This window comes from Pundamilia nyererei, unplaced genomic scaffold, assembly GCF_000239375.1.
Source record: "Pundamilia nyererei isolate P.nyererei 1_Seehausen unplaced genomic scaffold, PunNye1.0 scaffold00132, whole genome shotgun sequence".
Lineage (NCBI taxonomy): Eukaryota > Metazoa > Chordata > Actinopteri > Cichliformes > Cichlidae > Pundamilia > Pundamilia nyererei.
In genome coordinates, this window is record NW_005187533.1 from 1,479,780 (window position 1) to 1,495,325 (window position 15,546).

At 42.4% G+C, this 15,546-nt stretch overlaps 1 pseudogene; it reads right to left on the minus strand.

The window, feature by feature from the left end:
- Positions 1-6: 6 nt before the first annotated feature.
- On the minus strand, positions 7-11,793 carry LOC106456359 (glutamate receptor ionotropic, NMDA 2A pseudogene; annotated as a pseudogene).
- Positions 11,794-15,546: the final 3,753 nt, after the last annotated feature.

The following is a 15,546-nucleotide window of genomic DNA, read 5'->3' on the forward strand; positions in this document are numbered from 1 at the left end:
TTCCGTTCACTCTACATCCTGGCTTTCATTCATCAGTTTACTTCTCCATACCTTGTCAGCCATGATCATGGACGACCCTCCATGAATGCCCAAGATTGGTATGAGCGTCTGCGAGGAAATAAAATCCAAAATCTGGGCGATGGCCTCTTGGTCAGTGCCGTCCCCGAACACCACACCGTGGATCTTGGTTCCTGACATCAGGTCACACATGTGGGTGATGATGCTTTTTGGATCAGTCTCATTGACCAGCAGTGTGACCACGTTGACATCGATGGGGTCTTCTTTGCTCCACAGCGCTCGGATGTCCCGGTCTGAGATGTAGCGCGTGCGTCCCAGGATCACTGCAATGTTCAGGACCGGCACTTTTTCTGAGCCACCAGTTCGCTGCTTTTGAGCCGCCACGGGATCGGCTTTCATGGTCAACGCCACCAGGAGAGCCAGGGAGAGCAGCGTGCTATTACTTCCGCCGTTACAGCTGCGATTGCTGCCCCTTCTACTCCTCCTCTTACTTCTTTTGCTGCTGAGGGACATACTGCCAAACCACTTCATCCCCTACATGAAAGGAAGTTGAGGGGTGAAAGAGACGGATGAAGACAGATCAAAGCGTGAATGAGATTGGAGAGAGAAAGAGGTGTGGAACGATGAGGGAGAGAAAAAGCACAGATAAGTTGTTAATGCACAGCTCTTAAAACCCACACGTTCAGGTAGGAACTTTCTTTTTCGTCTTCATTTCTCCTTAGTAACTTTGTTAAACACAAACCCTGCGAGGTGGGAGATGGCCTTGTGAGGAAGTTGTGGAGGGGTGAAAGAAAAAGAAGATGACTAACAAGTATAAACTTTATGGTCACGACTGCAAGAATCAGATGATTCAGGAGCAAGCTGTTCAGTATTCAGAAAAGGCAACAAGACATTTTTATAGTGTAATAACCCAACATTTGCCAATCGGCAAAGAACGCTACTCAGCTTACAGTACAAAAGGATTTCTATGACAATAATAGACAAACTGTCAGATAGATACTTTCAGCTATGCCATTATTTGCAGTGTTTTGCAGAGCAGACAAATAAAAATGTGTGCATGTACGTGTGCGTAAGAGGCTGACGTAACAGTGGGCAGACTGAGGATCATTCAGTTCAACTTTATCTACCATAAAATATGAGAAGTGGCAGCCAAAAGTGCTCTTTGTCACATAAACATCATAGCTCGAGAACAAATGATAACAGTCTTCCATTTGGACTTTTTTTTACCAACATAGTCAGTATAACTTTTAGTTCAGTGCTACTTAGATGGGAAACATTATAATTGCTAAACAAAAGTATCAATGTTTAGTCTTAGAGTTGACCGTTCTGGTCAATTGTGTTGTCAAGAGCTGACCAAATTTTTACTACGTGGACAATTTCTTGTGTAGAAATGCACTACATCAATAGCAAATTCAATACTTTTGGCAGCTAGAGGAACAGGCTATCACTCAGCAACCAGGTGTTGCCAAAATACTGGACCCACCTATGCTTACATTAGCTTAACTTGTGGTATAGCGGTTAACACATTTGCCTTATTCAGTAAAGATCTCTGGTTCATATCTGGGAGGACACTAATCCACCTAGTGTGACCCTAACTCCAGTCCCAAGCATGGATTAATGGGAGGGTCGTGTCAAGACAGGCATTCGATGTAAAGTTTGTGCCAAATCAAGTGCTGCCCATGCCCAACACTACGTGATGCTGAAAAACTAGTTTGTGATTTTTTTACGTGGACTGCCGTAATCCATTATAATCAGGTTGTTCTTAAATTACCATAAGAAGCCTTCACTGGATCCAAAATTCTACAGCGAAAGCAATAACTGGAACTAGAAAAAGTGAGCACATGTCTCCCATATTAGCTTCTCTTCACTGACTCCCTGTTTAATCCAAAATTGACTTTTCTAAATTTAAATCTCCTGTAAAACCAGCTCCCAGTTTGGATTCAAATCGCAGACACTCTCTCTACTCTTAAGATTAGACTTAAAACATTCCTCAGTTTGGCCTGGATCAGGTTACCCTGAACCATCTCTTAGTTATCCTGCAATAGGCCTCGGCTCCTAAGAGGACATGACGCTCCATCCCTGCCCACATTGTTTTTTATCATTCCATTAATCCAACTGCTAAGCGCTCTTTTGAAATCCTATAGATCAATAAGCATTGAAACCTTATATCGGGTCAACTTTTTTGCATTACAAGTTTGATTAATTTTATGGTAAATATTAAAATATCTTATTTTAATAAACATACACAAACGTTTTGATGCATGCTCAATCATCCAGGTAGGTAAATCCCAAAAACGTTTTGGGCATTTTCTTTCTACTTCTTTCTAGAAGACATTGAAAAAAATCTATAAAAGTTAAACAGTGTATGAAACTATTGGGTGCAAAGGTCACACCCAGGTTTTCATTAAATGCCTCACTGAACCGACGCGCTTTTCCAAAATACTCAAGTTGTATGGAAACCCATCAAAAAACCTAATGTTGCTAACACAGATACACTCACAAAGAGATTAGTTTGTACCCCATAGGTAAATATGAAGCAAACTAAATAAAGCTAAGAAAAAAAAAGCAGACCAATACAAAAGGGCGAGTCTTGCAAATAGCATGGGACGCTACACAGCGCATGCCTCTGACGGAGGGGCAGAAGTACAGCGATCGAGGGCACCTCACTGAAAACAAATGTTTGTGTGTGCCAACGTGACTAACAGGTTAGACAGTGATCACAGCTACTCTGCACAAATCGAACAGAAAAGCGAAGCGACATCATCGCTTCTACGCAACCCCTCCCCCGTGGAGAGAGCACTCACGGCCTACTTGAAAAGCCAGTGCTCAGCGAACATAAAACATCATCAGGCATTCTAAGACTTATGAGCAGGTGTGCTGAACAGCAGAGCGTGAGCGAGCTCAGAAAGGCATGAAACATATGGTCACATAATGCGTCCATGTGTATTGTTGACGATTTATGGATTCACTGACAGGCCCTTACGTTTTTGCATGGGTGCGGAGACCGCTGGTGCATAACTGATTCACAGGAGCTGTTGTTCAGCGTGCTGTTGTCAGAGGCAGCACAGCTTCGTGAGGTCACACTCTTACCATTAACATTAAAGACAAAATAGCATAGAAAGCAATCAACAGGGTGGCAAAAGCTTCCATGGACAGACAGCAGAACAGAGTGACTCATGTCTCTTTGTCACTTTTCTTACTTAACAAGTTGTTTCAGAAAATATTAAAAGATTTTAATGAAAGAAGCTGAAAGGCCTGGGCCACAGGCCAAGGAAGAAGCAATCTGCTTTTTGTTCAGACTGTAAAGAGTTTGGGAACCTCAAACATCCGATCCTCCCCATCAACTAGTGCACATACTTACATCGCATGCTTGAATCCCTCTGAAGGCTGCAGGGGCGAGCACAGCTCTCTATTCACCAGCCGTGTGGCGTGCAGTTTCTTTCTCAAGTGCCTTCAGTGGCCCTTTCTGTTGTTTTTGTCATAAACATTGTGGCCTAATCATCGTGCCTTTCAGCCTAAGAAGTGCAATGAAATGCTTTTTATTTTCTGCCTTTTTTTGTTGTTGTTTATGACCGCTCAACACATACTGCTTGAAACACAGAGAAAGATTGTTCTCCACTGTCTATTTCAAAGTATAATGATAGTTTCAGATTACTTTCTGTAGGCTAGAATTTGTCATACCTTGTGATTTTGTAATGAAATTGAGACTCCAAAGGACAGGCTCTAATGTGAGCTGAATAATGCATGCGGGCTCAACTGTGTCATCCTGTGTTTTTAAAACAAGCAGAGGAATGCTTGCCCCCCCACCCACCCATCTCTTGCCCAACTAAGCAGAAACACTGAGAGAAGAGACCGGAGAATGAATCATCCAAAATCTCAGTCCATTCACTGCAGAGAGCGCGCTTATGCCTAATGGATTCCTAGTGTCTCTGTCAAGAAGTCGTCATATTCCTTTGTCAAAAAGCCTCAGGATTACATGCAGGCTTGCCCTGGCAGCTTGTGAAGTAATTGAATTCTATGGGACTGGCTTTTGTTTGAATTCAGGCTTTAAATGCATCATACATTACTTGGAGCGATCATCTCCATCCTGCTTCACTAGCCGAGAGACAACATAATCGCAAAGTCCTTTTTAATGTTTGCCACTTCCAAGCACACATTCCACTCAATAGTCACATCCATCCATCCATCCATCCATTCGCTTCCGCTTATCCTTTTCAGGGTCGCAGGGGGTGCTGGAGCCTATCCCAGCTGTCATAGGGCGAGAGGCAGGATACACCCTGGACAGGTCGCCAGTCTGTCGCAGGGTTAAGACACAGAGACAGACCACCATTCGCACCCACATTCACTCCTTTGGGCAATTGGGATTAATCAATTAACCTATCCCCACAAGCTAGATGTCTTTGCACGGTGGGAGGGAACCCATGCAAACACGGGGAGAACATGCAAACTCCACACAGAAGACCTGATGGTGGAATTGAACTCAGGACCTTCTTGCTGTGCAGCAACAGTGCTAACCACCGTACCACCATGCCACCGTGTTGCTCGATAGTCACAGTTTGATCCAATTAGCAAAAGCTTCTATTCCATCATTTAGTTGTTTGTAATTATTATTCATTTTTGCTCTCTTTTCTCCTTCCTCCGCTCGCCTGGTTCTGCCAGGGTTTCTTCCTGTTAAAGGGGAGTTTTTCCTTCCCACTGTCAATAAGGGCTTGCTCATAGAACTCATCTGATTATTGGATTTTTTCTGTTTTCTCTGTACTATTGTAGGGTCTTTATAATATAAAACACCATGAGGCAAGTGTTTTTGTGATTATTAAAAGTATTTCTTGCAATTCAGTATTGAATTGAACTGAACTGAATTTTGTTTGTGTAACATTACCTGTGGAGCAGATTACATATACAGTTTTTCAGAAGAGAACTTGAGCAGAATCTGTTAAAGAACAGCATTCCAGTCTTAAGTTTCACCATTTAGAGGCCTTATGAAGCCCACACAGTCTGGAAAGTCTCCACGGAGCTTTGGTGGACATGCTCTTAACTAAAACAACACTGTTCTATAAATGTGCACTGTGCAGGCATGAATATTAGTATTTGTTTGTTTGTATTTGTTTCTCGTGTTCTCTTTAGATGATGCACACACACATAAAACAAAACAGATAGCAAGCTGTTAGACAATTTCATGAGATGCAGCATCTGTCGTGGAAAATGATTTAGGGAAAGTGCGCACACGCAGCCTTTGCTCTGAGTAGCCACAGCGACGGGACTCAGCACAAACCAGTTTCATAAAAAAGGGTCAAAATGGCACCAATTTGGTGTAATATGGTATTTATAGAAACAGGCGAGTCGAGGATGACAAGATTATGTTTCAGTTCCAATTGGTGCCGTGGAAATCTGACAAACAAAAGAGTGTTGTGGTCTTTTTGGTTTTTTCGTTTCCTTGTCACAACTCTGCAGCAGTACAGGGATATTTTGGGGCGATGAGAAAAGCAGTAGAGGATAAAAAAAAATAGAGGAAGTAAAGCAAGGCAGGCAGAAAAAAAAGTGGTGTAATAAAAGAGGGCAGGAAATACAGAAAGAAAGGGAGAGAGAGAGAGCACCCCCAGCCAAATCGTATTGGGCAGTTTGTCGTCACACAAAGGCTACCGTTTCTTGGCACCACAACCGTAAATGATGTTTGGCAGGCGCATCCATACTACTGGCTAGTGTTCACACATGCACACATACACACACACAGACTGCTATTTCCTCACGAGCATGAGGCACAAAACAGATCCTCCCTGTGCATGCGCGCATTCATTTCAATTCTTCACTCTTGGTGATCCGTCAATAAGAAAGTGAGGCGCTTTTATAGGTATCATTTCATTTCCTGTTCTACATATTCAATCACAGAACGCTCTCCACGCAGACACTTCGGCAATAAAAAATCTCTCTCGCTAAGCCACGGCCGCAATTCCCTCGTGCTTCACGGTCACAAACCCCACATTTCCGATCCGCACGCAACTAGGTTTCACATGCATCAATAATTCAAGCTGCATTATCTTTATGTAACGGTTAATATAATTGCATGTGCCGCCGTGGCCACATTTGTTCTTTCTGCTATCTTCTACGTGGTATAAAAATTAGATTAACATAGTTTACACACTCTATGATTTATTTACACGGTCAGAGTGGTTGATACTGAGGGTGATAAGTGTGATTCTTGCTATGCCACAACCCAGGGCATGGATGTGTGGGTATGTATGCATTACAAGAGTGTCCCAAATACTGCATGCTTTTCATTCCATCCCTCACTAGCTCATCTGTGACTTCGTTCATCACTTCATACCTTCACTTATCCACCTGTCCTCACTTTCATCTTTCATACTGCATCTTTCTGCCATCTCGACCATTTGCTACCAAACTGAGCTAACTTGAGGCACTGTGTGTATTCTCAAAACCATTATTCTCCATTTGTCATTTTTCTTTAGAGTCTGACCCATATATGAGGGTGGATATATGAGCCGTTATTAGCAGTTTGTTGAAATATGGTATCTGCATTTCTAAGGCAAAAATGTTTGAGTTTGTCCACCAGAGGGAACTACGAGATTCTCTCTCTTGGCGCATGTTGTTGGAACACCACAACCGCAACAAGCAGAGTGAGAAAGAGCATAAACAAACAATCCTTTGCTGTCATATTACCTTTTTATGGCCTCACAAATAAATGCACTTAAATGTTAGAGAAATCAGTTTGGGTGTCTCAAGGAAAAAAATATTGTATCAGTATTGGTTTTCCTTTTCCTTTTTGTTTCCCAGCACATATTCTCCACTTTCCTCTGTCAAGATCTGAAACGAAACAATTTATTCATGTTTTGGTGCAACATATTTTATACTCATAGTCGACCCTATGGTACAGTCGCTGGAACAGCCTCCAGCCCCCCAAAGACACTGAATTGGATAAGCAGAAGCAAATGGACGGATGCATATTTTACAGTCCAGACTAGCCTTTTTGGGGATAGGCTTTGCTTATTTCAGCAAGATAATGCAACACAATTTACAATTTTGCAGGTATTGCTCCATAGAGGTTTCACAGTGAAAGTCTGGGTGCTAAGATGGCCTACCCTGCTGGAATCAAACAAAGAGGAACTTTCATTTGTTGCAGTATAAGACACTTAACACATATTTGCTGTCAAAGCAGTTTTTAATGAGGGGAAAGCTGTTTCTTTGCACCAGAATCTAACCATTTTACAATGCTACAGCTTATTTATTGGCTTTTTAAACTCAGTAAATAACATGGTTGCATTGGATGTGTCCCCCCCCCCCACCCTTCTGTATTGTTTCTCTTCCTGCCCCCACTCCATACTTGTAACACTGTGCCCAATTACACAAAGAATAATTCAACAATAGCTAAATACTAAAATAATTCTGCTTCGTTTTCGTTTTCTCTCCCCCTGCACAATTGTTCTCCTATTATTTTGCCACTAATTTCATTCATTCCCCAGGTTCTCTATCCCTCTGTCCTTTTCTATTTCAAGAGTTTCATTCTAAAATGAGATTCTTCCATTTGAAAAAAACAGACACCAGGAGAAGGAAACTGTATGAATACCAATGTGCTGCTGAACTTATAGGTCTACTTTCCTTTGCATACGAACTAAGCATGCGAAGGAAGATTGGATACTATTTTTTCCAAAAATAAGACTGTAGTAAAGCTATTTTTCTTTCACCGGCCAATGGATTTCACCTTCTGTCATCTAACACCCGTATCAAAAGAAGTCTCTGCTAAACACACAAAGAGTTTTAAATTCTCATGTTTATAAGAACTAATAATTAGCATGAGTGTGTAAGGAGAGGAGTCAAAAATGTGCTACCTTAAGAGACCAAGGGCCAACCTTCCAATTTGGAAACTGAAGCCAACAAAGGAATCCCCAAACTGTATTAACTCTAGTGACCGCTTCAGAAGTGAATTGTTCTACACAGATGCACAGATGTTAAAATGCCAAACTTTATAGCATTAAAAAGCATGTTTACAGCCTGGTACAATTAACCATTTTGGTCCCCATTGTCAGTGTACCAAGGCAGTGATGTAGTGGTTAGCACTCCTGCCTTATAGTAAAAGTGCTTTGGATTTAAAAAATCCAGCCTGGGTCCTTTCTGCATGACAGATTGGATGTACCTTATGACATCTGGGAATGGCCCCAGCCTCACAACCCTAAATTAGTCATAACAACTCCGTGGGGGGGGGGTGTCGTTTATTGTTATTATTTGCAGGAGTAAGGGGCATGACCGCTTTGATCAACAGGTGTCTCAACAGAGGCACCTGAAGCCTGACTCTGAATAATCAGAGTCACTGAACAGGACCTCTCCGCTGTGTCTCTGCTGTTGATTCCCTTTTGACTGTTTTTCGTGGAAATATCTGTGCTACATTAGCATTAGCATTATCTGATAGCTTAGCACCCCACCCTCTTATCTACATATAGTCACTTCAGGCTCCAACAAAACAAGCGGCTCCTTTAAATTGCAGAAGCTGAAAAAGTCACGGTGGTTACATATAAGGTCTACATTGTTTTTTAAAAATGCTCATTAAAATGCTGCTAAACCCAGTTCACCGAAACCTGTGGAAGTATAGTGTTTGCAATTTAGCTGACAAGATTTCAGTTTACACTGCCAAATCAGTTCTCTCTCGATGGAGACTAACAATTGTATAATATCTTTAATGATTCTGGGGGCTGCTCTAATACCTGCCAAATAACCATAACAATGTAATCAGGGCCAATTTTTTGTTTGAGCTGAGGCGCGGCAAATTAGCTGACAAGCTTGCTGACATAATGTGCCTTTTGTTAGACACAGTTCCTCAAACTTTGCTACACAATTCCCCATATTCCCCTCATATTCCTCTCCTTTGTCACCTCATTCCTCTGTCCATTTTTTTTCCAGTCATTCTCTCATCCAGTCTCTCTCAGGCCCCAGCCATCTGCTCTGTGTGCCCTGACATGTGCATGAGCGCCCGTGAGAAGCCCAGTGGAAGTAATCGTCTGTTACCACTCAGGCTTCACCGTGTTGTGTGCCCACTGCGCATACCTCTTTAGCTCCCTGCAAACCCACTGAGTGTATGGGCACAAGAGAGGTAGAGAGAGAGAGACAAAGGAAGACATGAGATTGCTTGTGTTCTCTCTTATAATGGATGTGAACACAATTGTGCGCTCTCTCTGCTTCTTTGTTCTCCATCCATGCACCTGATGCCCCAATATACACCTAGCCGCCCCCCTGTCCCCCTCATTATACCAGAATTCACATTATAGTTTGACACCTCACTCATTTACTTTTGGCTCTTTTAGTGCTAATTGCATCAGTCACTTTCTGCTTCCTGCTCTGGAGCCTGTAGTAATCCCATGTTAGTGCAGCGTCTCTCTTTCTCACTTGCAATTTCAACGTGCTGTGATCGGCACGATGGGTAAAACATCTGCAGAAGAATGCTATTTAGATCCATGAGTAGGTTCACGTGCTACTTGATCTTGCCTTGTGGCATCACAAAGAGATCCAGATCTCGTGGTGTTTCTGGTTTCGCCCAATAAGTAAGCAATCTTTTCTCCTAAACCATCCCCGAAGGCCAGAGTCAGAGGTGATTTCAGGTGTTATTCACCCGTGAAAAGCACTGATGAATCCGAAGCACATGAACACTGCTGTGCAGGAGAAATCTGCTCTGTGCTCGACTTTAAAGTTGTCAGAGGGTATCCTCTAACTGAATCACTCTCTTGCTGTCTTCTGCTAATTCTGTCTTCATCTATATGTAAATAAAGGGCCATTAAAAATCAATCACAGCTATCTCCCTGTCTCTCTCCCTCAAACACATAGAGAAGATCTCGCTCTCCCGCTCTTTTATCTTCTCAGACTCCCCATTTTCTCTTGAATCCCTTCTCCCCTGTGTCTGCTGTTGCTCCTGTTTGGCATGCAACAATACTTTGAAGCTGTTTGGGCGCACACATGCAAGCAAACGTTCACGTTTTTCACTCCTGCACGAGAGGGGAAAACCCTTCAACCCTGCACTGTAAGGCCTGACTCTACCTGGATGGAAGTAGTGGGTTTTAATACATTTGATCCTTTTGATGTCATGAAAAAAAAACTGGCTTGTCCTTCCATGGGCAGCAGCCTCTAGATGCAGGGAGAGAGAGGGAAAGAGAGAGAGAGCTTTTCCGTGATAGAACTGCGCTTTAACAACGTGACTGAGGGAGCAGGAGGAAGAGAGAGAATGTGTGTGCGTTGGTGCTGGGAAGGGGTAGATGTAAATTCATTTGGATCTCCCCGTTTGGTTCAGTGAAGCCAATACAATACAAGTGCGACCCCTACTGGTGAAAGCGAAAGTGGGCCTGAATCCCCCACTCTTGGCTGAGACGCTCCTCGCACAGTGAAAGAGCTTTCTTTTCTCTCTTTTTTGAGCTCGTTCTCACTTCGTGTCACAGTTTAAGGTTGGAACAGGCACGATGTGCATCTCCCTTCTTTAAATTACAACTTTAAAAAGAAATTAACTACAGGCCTCCTTGATGTATGATGACTGTTCATCCTGATGCGGGATGAGAGGAGCTAGAAGTTGTGCCAACAATTGGGATGACTAAAAGAAAAAAAACGTGTTGTCCAACCTCTGAATAAAATAATACTCATCGCTCAATCATCCATCTTTGTTTTTATCGGCTAAAACACGCTCGGTTTCTTGTGTCGGTGGTTATACTTTGAGAAACTGGAGAAGAGGAGTGCACGAGCCCCCAAAGATCAGCCGAAGAAGCTGTTTTTTTTTCTCTCTTTTTTTCCTCATAGCCGAGCTGACAGATTATAGCTCTAGGTGTGCCAATGAATTTAAGTTAAGGGAATAAACTGGTGTGTGTGTGTGTGTGTGTGTGTGTGTTTCTGTGTGTGTTGCGTGAAGCCGCCTGCGCTCCGCTCACTGCGCCAGTGTAAATTAATAGGACATTATAGCGCTTGACGCGAGAGGCTGGACTGCAGAGTTTGCTTTTTTGTTTGCGTACCGACTCCCTTTAATCGTCTTCATCCACGTTGATCTTGTTTTATTATTATTCTAATTATTATTTAGAGCGCCGTGTCCCTGCGGTGTGGTGCCGCACTTTTTGGATGAGGGACGCTTGTGGGTAAAACAAAAAGGCGCCAGTGGCACGCGCCGATCAAGGGAGATGGGGTGGGTGGGGGTTATGATCATCAAAACCCATTTTCGTAGAGCAATAAGAGATACGGCAAAGTACTTACAGCATCTCCCTTCCACAGAGCTCCAAAACAGTGGTGCGAGATGGCATTGCAACAGTCCCCTCTATCCTCCGAGAAACCATGTAGCCACTGATGGTCTCACAAACACTGCACAACAGGAGAGAGAGGGGGGGTGAACAAAAAATCAACGACTCTCTCGCAATGAATTATTCCAGCGTGTCCAACAAAAAAGAAAAGAAAAGAAAAAGAAAGAAAAATAAAAGAATGAATGAAATCCCCCGTTTTAGCACTTCACAAGCGCGCCGCTCCGAATAAAAAACATTGTAATCCAATCTTCATTGTGTGTGCGCCTGTGCTGCTGATTCTCCACTGCAATCTCCACTGGCCCCGCGCATTGTGGGGGGGGTGGGGGGGGGGCGGTCAACCTGCCTCGGTGCGATTGGAGCTCCCCGTATCCCGTTATTCCTGTCCCGGGAGGAGAGGAGCGCATAGGGGGAAGATGCAGACGCCGGACGCGCACATAGACGCACACGCACATTGACCAGTACAGCAGAGGCTCCGGCAGCCTGCGAGCCGTGCATGGGACCCTCTCCCAACGATTCTTGTCGTTCACGCGTACGCGCGCGCGAGCATGTGTGTGTGTGTGAGAGAGAGAGAGAGAGAGAGAGGGTGCTGGCGTTTAGTCAGCGTGTGTGCCTGCGCGCTTCTGCAGAGGCAGGGGCAGCTGGATAGATGGACGGACTGGCGGTCCGTCGGTCTGTCGCTCTCCCTCTCTCTCCCCTGCTCTCTGCGCTAAAGCTCCATCAGGCAGCGGCTCAGTCAAAAAAAAAAAAAAAACCCACACAGTTGGGCTATATCACAAATGAGCGAGAGAGCACATTTTACCCTCCACTCCCGAAACGTTACACCATTTCAATTCTTATTTTTGTCAAGACTAATCTTCTTTTTGACAGCAGCGGCCCCCTCCATTCATTTTTTTCCCCCAACACAATCAATCCTTCCGGAAAACTACAGTAGAGCACACCATAGGTCCTACAGTGCAAAAGAAAAATATAATGTTAATATAATGTTATTATTGTACAATAAACTACATGGAGTGGATTTTTTCGCTTTTCTTGCTTTTTAATGCAGACAAAAACAAAAGGCTTGGCCTGAAATCTTCGCTGGTGATCTTTTACTGAACATGAATTATTTTTGCACTAATTAACCTACCTAGGTATGATGCCTTGGTTCTTGCTGATGTTCTCATTGGCTCATTGCTTAGATTAGAGCCCACCTGCTGGTTTCTTGTAGTGCTGTGCCATACTACAAATTTTAGCATCCATCCAATACCAACTAAATAGAGTCCCAGTGTTATATATACCACTATTGATACTTTTAACCTGTAAAGGCAACTTACTAGGGAAGAGCAGTGTGTTATGTTTATGAGCTAAATCATCACTGTTTGAAAATTCTGAACACATTTTAATGACCACTAAATCACTGTGATTTTTAGTTTCCGTAATACTTAGTTAATACAATAAAATACAACTTTCAGCTTTTCATATATTTTGAAACTGGGTGTTTTGGAGACATGCAATGTAAATGTGCCTGTCTTGAAAGCACTGTGGGTCAGCTTCTGTTGTTTAAATGCACTATAAATAAATTAATAAATAAAATAAATGTGACAGTCAACACAAACGGGTTATCCTCTAAGATCTACATATTGAACTTAGAAACAAGGATAGAAACAAGATATCGACCCTATCACGCGATCCAATACTAATACCAGCGTTCGTAGTGATACTATCAATATTTGGACTGATCTGCGTTTACCAAAGTCACTGATGTTGTGTAGTAGCTTAACTAGGACTGTTTCTGACTTGGAAACAAGGGTCACAAACCTTTGGTGTAAGTCTTCATCAGTTCTCTCATTTCAAACTTTAAACCAAACTGAGCATTGTTAAAATACCACAGTCTAGCTGCGTATTGTTGTTGACCATGTCAGTCCTTCGGTGGCCACGGTGCACCTATCTTCTGATACTTCCTTGCAGCAGAATAAAACACCATGTCACAGAGCTCAAACCTTTTCAAACTGGTTTACAGTCACCAGATTTCAATCCAGTAGAGCACCTTTTTGGACGTGGCGGAACAGAAGATTTTCCCCATGGATGAGCAGCCGACAAATCTGCAGCAACTGTGTGATGCTGTCATGCCAAATATCGACCAAATTCCCTGAGAAATGTTTCCAGCACCTTGTTGAATATGTGCCACGAAGAATTAATGCAGTTCTGAAGGCAAAGGGTGGTCCAATGTGGTACTTGCAAGGTGTGCTTAATAAAGTCTTTGAAGAGTGTAGTGAGATTATCAGCACTTAATTATAGCTATAATTATATTACAACTAGGTTTATAGTACCAGTAAGATACCAATAAATGAAAGCAATTGGGAGTACTTAGGGGCAACAGATAAAAATATGCAGGAACAACCAGTGATGACCGCTTATTAAAATATACAAAGTCAATGATATCAGCAACAAACACAAGTCCTCGAGCATAATTTGGATTTCCTCAGTCTTTCAAATGGACCTTGTGATTATACTTTGGTAAAAAATAAAATAAAATAAAAATCTTCTAAGCTCAAAATACTGAAGCAATGATGTATCTCACATTGGTAAAAAGAGAAGCAAGTGGGAGGCACGCAAAGTCTAAAGCAAACAACTTCACAGTGAGTGGAAAACATGCTCAAAGCTCGGATAAAAACACAGGTTGGTTCAGGATAAAACCCCTGTTGAGCATACATTATTAAAGCAGTTTTCTTCCCTCCAGTTGAGTCCCAGAGACTTGGAGAATCAGTGCTAAGGTACATTTAAGCTGTTGGCAGCACGTTACAGTTTTTCCACCCATCTGTACATTCCCTCGCCGCAGGAATAAAAATAAAACCAATTTTTGTAGCATGACCTCCTATTTATTATCGACGATACCAGATCTTTGAAGTGTACTAGTTTATACACTCGTGACTGCCTCATCAGATAATCAACTTTATCCTCTTTCAGAATTGATTTGACACATAAATGGAGATCCAATAGCCCACATCTGACAAGTGACCTGTTCGTAATTTACAGTTATTTGCTGAGGGCGATACACAATGTAGACTTTGTCAGTCCAATGGACAGTAGAATATATAAGAACACATGGATAACCAGGGTTTCTGTTTAGTTTAATTACATTTTAAATTTAATTCACTTTCAATATTTTCTTTTTTTAACACAGTAAGGGATGTTCAACATTGCATTTCTAAAAAAAAAATACTAGTTATCTTTAGAAAGTAATTATTTGAAGGAATTATTTTGACCGGGGTCAATATTAATACCCCCCCTGAAAAATTGACCTTTATATTGAGCCATAGCACAAACCACTGCTGTGAAATGATGGGCTTTGCCTTTGTAATGCTCAGTGCTTGTAAAATCAAGTTAAAACTGTGGGTTATGTTTCAATTTACACACAATATAAAATCTTCAGCAAGGGTTTGAGCTGTCGCTCGAGAAAGCATCGTGCCAAAAACAAAAGAACCAGTTTAGACCTGTTGATGCTCACAGAGCAGTAGATGGATATACAAAGCTATCACAGTGCCGAAAACTAGAGTGAGAAGGATTATCAAGAAATTCAAAGAGAGCCATGCAACACCGAACATGCCTGGCAGAGGTAAGAAGCAAAAAATTTCAAAGACTCTGCAAAGAACAACTGCTGAGACATTAATGAATGACTTAGCCAAGTCAGGAATTTTGGTCTTAAAGAAGTCAGTAGAACCATTCACAGGAATGGACTGTAGGGTTGTGGACCAAGAAAAACTCTACTTCTGCAAAAGAGACACCTTAAAGCCAAACTGAAGTATTCTAAGAACATACTGGAGAAAGATTATGCATGCTGGAAGCACATGTTTTGGTCAGACGAGACAAAACTAGAACTTTTTGTCCACAGAGATGCTGCTTATGTTTGGAGAAAGAAGGGAGAGACGTACAACTCAAAAAACACTGTCCCCACAATGAAACACGGTGGCTGGCATATTATGCTGTGGGGGTGCTTCAGTGCATCTGGAACTGGGAATTTCGTCAGGAATCATGATCAGCACGATGATGACCCAAAACACACTTCTACTTCCAGAAGCTGTTGACTGATGGAATCCTATTAAAATCTGTGGGGTGAACTGAAGGTCTGTGCCAGACGAGCATCAAATCTGGAGGCGCTTGAGAGAACCAGCAAAGAAGAAGGAGCTGGGATCATTCATGAGATGTGTCTGCAGGCTATTATCCTTTACAAAAAAAAAAAACACAACTGACTATTCACATAAAATAACAATTTTGATTC